The sequence below is a fragment of the Xiphias gladius genome, chromosome 8 (genome assembly GCF_016859285.1).
Source record: "Xiphias gladius isolate SHS-SW01 ecotype Sanya breed wild chromosome 8, ASM1685928v1, whole genome shotgun sequence".
In the NCBI taxonomy this organism is placed as follows: Eukaryota; Metazoa; Chordata; class Actinopteri; order Istiophoriformes; family Xiphiidae; genus Xiphias; species Xiphias gladius.
In genome coordinates, this window is record NC_053407.1 from 19,039,968 (window position 1) to 19,045,967 (window position 6,000).

Consider the following 6,000-nt stretch of genomic DNA (forward strand, 5'->3'; position numbering starts at 1 on the left):
AGCCGCCAATCTTTTGGAAAGCCCTTCCAAAAATGTCCGTCTCAATTTCCCAGAGTCCAGTTGAAATATTTAAATGCTTACGTGCTCACAATAACAACGCTAACATGCTGATGTTTAGCAAGTTTAATGTTTACCATATTTACTTTGTTTAGCCTTTTAACAAGCTAACGTGCTAATTAGCATTAAGCGGAAAGTGCAGCTGAGGCTGATGGGAATGTCCATCAGCCATTGTTTAAGTAACTGGCCATAAAACAAACTACTGGAGATATTGCAGTAGAAAGGACCAAGGAATCTTTGGACACAGGTGTAGTAAAAATTATTCTTTAATATGGAACAAAATCAGAGCTCAGCTCCATGGCTCCGTCCACCCAACACACTCTGTAACACTGATGGGTGGAGGAAAACGAATAAATCAACCGGTAAGATCACAGTCCGCTCGGCCAAAAAACAGGAGAGGCCAAAAAAACATGGAACGCAAAACCCAAGTGCTACTGGGTTTGACCTTGAGACGCCCTTACTCCCTTCCCTCCTGACCCAGGATGTGACCCACAGGGACACGCCTCTCTGCCGCCTCCCAGGGCTCTCCCACCTCCTCACCTACCTCACCCTTCTCTCCCCCCTTGAAGGTCAGTGGCTCCTCAAACCAGTCGGTGACCCAGTGACCTTTTCAGAGCGAGGTGTAGTCAGCGTGAAGGCGGGTCTGGAGGAGCATAGGGGCCCGTTTGAGGGTCTGTAAGCTGAATGTACTGTCAGTTGCGGGGTTTGCGGTTCTCAGAGGGACGTAAGCACAGACAAGACGTCTTGGTTATTATCATGGCTCCAGTGGAAATGTCTGTGGTTCAGTCCTTCTGCTGTTTTACCCCAGCCAGCGTGAAGCCTAATCATCTTTAAAATGTTGATCACTTGAGATTCAGATGGAATGTTTGAAGTTTTTGAGGATATGAGACAAGGCAGAGGAAGAGGAAGAGGACGTCTGCGGAGGCCGCCCAGTAAGAACCCGTTACTATCCTACTACAGGGACATCAACAGAAGTACTACACAGATATGTACAGAGCAACCAAGCAACACATCGGAATACTGAGTAATAAATCTGGTGTGGGAAAGGGAAGGTAATAATAGTCCACTACAAATGCACATATCCCACTACTTTTTTGTGTAGTTGGTCCAATCTTTAAGGCTATTCTCTTGCTCTTGCTACAAACAGGGCGGCAGTGAAGCCCCCACAACGTAGATTTGAGTCACAGGTCTGTGCTTGACTTCTGAATATGGCTGCTTTGTGTTTCTGTGTGCTGAGCTAGCAGCTGCCCTTCTCCTCAGAGTCTGTATAGAGAAGACGGTTTTTCTGATTTACAACACCGTAAATAAGAAAACCATGGCGGTATGACCAAGGATGAGTTGCATGGATCCCCTCCTTTTTTTGTGCTAAATCATTCTCGGGTCCACAGAGCTCTGTAGAAAAACAAAGTGCTCTACAGTAATGTGGTGGGTGACAGATGAGAGCTGCTAATGGACAGCGAATTTCAGATAGATGAGGAGGCATGGATTACTGGGAAATTAGACTGGAGGTGTATGCATTACCAGCAGAATGGGAGAGTAAGTGAACAATCAAGCAGAGGAAGTGGAAATCTATACTCGGTGCAGGATTAAAATGAAGCTTTGTAATGAAGAAGCAGAATGTGCATGGGGAGGCACACAAAGAGAAAGAGAGAGGGAGAGAGCGAGAGAGAGAGGGGGGACATCTGCCAGCTTCAGCAAACACAGTCATCCTGCACCTTAACACACACTGCGTCACATGACAAACTACATCAGAGGGAGGAGGGAGGGAGGAGGCACTGCACAGAGAGCACTAGCACTACCATGGACGGACAGACACCTAACACACACACACACACACTACTTCACAGGGTCCCAGTCTGCGTTCCACTGCACTCTCCTGGCTGCCAGAACCTCGCTGTGTCTTGTCAAGAAAAAACAACAAACGAACCGATTAACAAAGAAACGGACAAAAAGAAAGAACAACACACACTTTGGATCCCACTGGCTATAATAAAAAAATAAACCAGAAACGAAACCTAGAATATAAAAAGAGCCAGTGGCACCAGGTTTTACAGAAAGCATTTTCTCAATAACTGGCTTTTGAACAGCTCTACGCTTTTTCTTTTAGTCTACCAAGTATATACTATTAACCTTACCAGGCAGCTAAAATCTATACAGTACTGTAATTTTTCATGTATTTATAGATATTTGTACACTATACAAAGTTGGCAAAAATACATAAATAAATACATTAAATTAGATTGTACACATCACAATTGTGTGTCTTAAGTTAGAGCACTCTTTGTTGAAGAGGTGGGCCATGGCAAGTTGAGAGAGAAGGTGAAGAAACAGGAGTGTTACCCTCGACATCCCTTAATGCAAAGGAGCCACAATCAGACACGGTATGCAATATTAATATTTCATAGTATGGCGTAATTTAAGTGTATTGCTTGTTACCTACCTGATCAAAAATGTCCACATTATGGCAGGAGTTAGAGGCTGCTCTAACTGATTCACAAAGTCTATTTACAACCAGCGAAGAAAGAAAAACACGCATATTCTGAAGGATCTCGATTTAGCGAACAAGTCAGAATTTATTTTCAGTGATTCGATGAACGGCAGATTGTTTTTGTGTGTGTGTGTGTGTGTGTATTTTCTGACTCCCCGTGAGTCTCCCTCTCAAGGATGGTATTACAAATGAAGGCAGGACTGTAGCCACTGTCCTTCCTGCAGATGGCTGCTTGGAGTATCTGCTGTACCGTATCATGTCTGTGGCGGTCAGACAGTCCTAAAAGTAATGTAAAACTGATAAGCTCCATCCCTGCAGTGTACACAGGCCCAGCCAGATACATAAGGCTACGGCATATGGAAAATAGGGAAGTGGGCAAACAGACACCTGCAGTGAAAATAACTGGACTGCAACCCTGTGCATTTTTTTAATTTTTGGATGCAGCATGGGGCTGAATATATGTCGGTATATATATATGAAGGTACAGGGCATATTTTGGATACCACGAAGGATCAATCTTATTCTCCCTCGCTTTTTTTGACGTTTAAAACCCCTTACTTCCACTATGTCTGCCATATGGTGGTTTATAGTTTGGGTTTTGCACTAATCCTGGGTTTTTCTTGCTGGAGTTTGAGAGTTCTTACAAATATCTGACTAAGCAAGAGACAAACCTATCACGTGGCAAGTTCAAAACAGTCAGTTATGCTTAATTGGGAGTCCCAACCCCAAATAGGGTTCTGAATCACGAGCAAAATTGTCTTTAAAGGGTCAGATGGATGGTGTACGTCCCTTCCCTCGAATTCCACTCCTTCCTCCGTACATGCCCATCCCCATGTCTGGCCTCCAGCAGAGCAATAATGACTCCAAATTCAATGAGGAAGGCATCATCAGTGTCAGTACAGGGCCAATCCTGTCTAACACAATGGCATTACAGTAAATCCCCAAGCTTATAAGCAGACAGGGTGAGATGTGATGCCAAGCGACCGGGGCAGAGCAACTCCACAGGGAGGTGAACAGTCCCCTCACACAGCCAGGGAGCACTCGTCTTTGTATTTGGAATACAAATACAACATCTTTGTATTTGGAATACAAATACAAAGATGTTTTATGGCATAAATAACACAGGCTACAATGTCTATTTCCTCGAGGTGTGTGTGTGTGTGTGGGGGGGGGGGGTATATGGCAGTGTTGCTACAGTGAGCCTGGGATGTGTTGGGTATCACTCCTTCCCTTTGTTTCTCTATGCCCCGTCCTCACAACACCTCCAACAAAAATACAGCGGACATCAAAAGCCCTTATTCAAGAAGGGCAGGTATAATCAGCTTCAGCATCATCAACATCACCACTGTTATTCATGAATATCATTGTTTTCTTCATCATTTCAAGTGACAAATGAAAACTCGGCGTACAACAAATGTTAATTTTCACCAACGATATTTACATAAAATTTTCAAAAACAGAAAGATTTTCTTATCACGTTTTTGTAAAGAAATAAACCCAACACAAGAACACCAAGCACACACATACATACACACTGACCAACAGTCAAATGTGAACAAAAAGAAAAAAGATATTATTACTTATTGTTTTTCATGTTCATTTTATTACCATTCAAATAATGCTCACTAGAACCCTGATTGGGAGAAGTCACACTGGTTTTCACCAGATGCTTAAAACAGTTGAAAGGGTGAGTTAGGGGAGGTGAGGTCTGTCTGCCCAGGGCGAGACTCACACAGAGACTGACTGGACAAATGACACAGGTGACCCAGAAGACTTCTGGGCTGCCTCAGTCGTCAGAATATGACTCAGCAAAATAAAACATCAACTGCAGTCCCTCCAGGATGAGATTAGTACGGCCCAATTTTAATCCAAACACACACCTAAAGTTCTACAAGACATAAAGCAAAGTGTACCCTTAATTTAATATTGCACAAACTACTGCAGAGCAGGCACCTTTCCAATAGAGTGAGTAATTGACGCTCATCTTAAGAAAGCCATATCCATCAAGGAAAACTGGTGAAGAATAAGAAAGGGGCTGAGAGTATGACAAGGACAAACAATATCAACAGGCTCAGAGGAATATCTTGCTAATCCCTTGGCAAATAGGTGTGACCCCTTCAGACAATAAAGCTTTCAGTTATTTAGAAAGTAAACAGAGAAAGGAAGGCTACTAGTGACAGTGATGAATTTGGGGGAACAGACCCAGGAATAAACATCTCAGAGAAGACGGGAATCCAGGAGATGGATCTTATACTTCACTATATCCAGCAATACGGACTAATAACAAGACTAAGGGCCTACGACCATAGCAGCTCTGCAAGACTCTGCTGAGGCACAACAGTGCTTTGAGCTAAATGCTAAAATCAGTATACTAACATGCCCACACTGACAATGTTAATATATTGATGTTCATACGTAGAACGTTTACCACATTCGTCATCTAACTTTAATGTGTTAGTATGCTAACATTTGCTCATTAGTTCTAAACACCGAATGCAGCTGAGGCTGACGGGAATGTAATTAGATTCACAGGTATTTGGTCATAAACGTTTGGCCTGAGGATGGCGTTAGAGGAAAGGTTAAGGGATCAACAAAGTTACTATAATTCATCCTAAGGGGGGAAATGAATTTCTGTACCAATAAGGGGGGAAATGAATGTCTGTACCAAATTTCAAGACAATCTATCCCAAAAGCTGTTAAGATATTTCAGTAAAAACAAAAAGTGTCAACCTCATGTTGGCACTAAAGGTAAAGTCACCAAACTAAATATGCCTCATACCCTGGGGACCATGAAAGTTTGTACAATATTTCATGGCAGTCGATCCAGTAGTCGATATTTCAGTCTGGACAAAAGTGGTGGACCGACCGACAGACCACCAATGCTTTACCTAGAGCCATGTGGCTAAAACACAAACTGGCATTTAAAGTTTAAAAATTGGCAGAAAACTTGAAAATAGAAATTAGAAAGTGTTCCGATACTCTCGAGACTGAACAGTAAATGGAGAAATATCAAATTAACTGTGTAAAATCTTCATTTACATAACTAAAAAGTCACTTTTAAGAGCCTTTATCCTGTGGCAAAGTTATAGGCAGTGTTGGCTGTGTCTGTGATCTCGAATTAAACCTTAGTAATCAAACAGTAATTATCCACACCTGCACCTACCAGTTGGCTTCGCCAGGGAACGGAACAATGATGAAAGACAGAGCAGAGGCTGAACACAAAGAGAGCAAGTGCACTGAGCGGAGCTAGTCTGAAAAATACTCTGGGAGCATTTGACTGGGAGCATCTGCAACGCTGCCATGCTGTATTCATGAGCTCGGGATTGTTGAAGGTCATTGCTGACAGTGTTGATGCCAACAAAACGCAATAAGTTTAGAGGTGTGAGACAGGTGGCAGTATAATAAAACTGGGATTTGGAAATTGCTTTCTCCTTTATACTGTTTGGCTCTGAGTT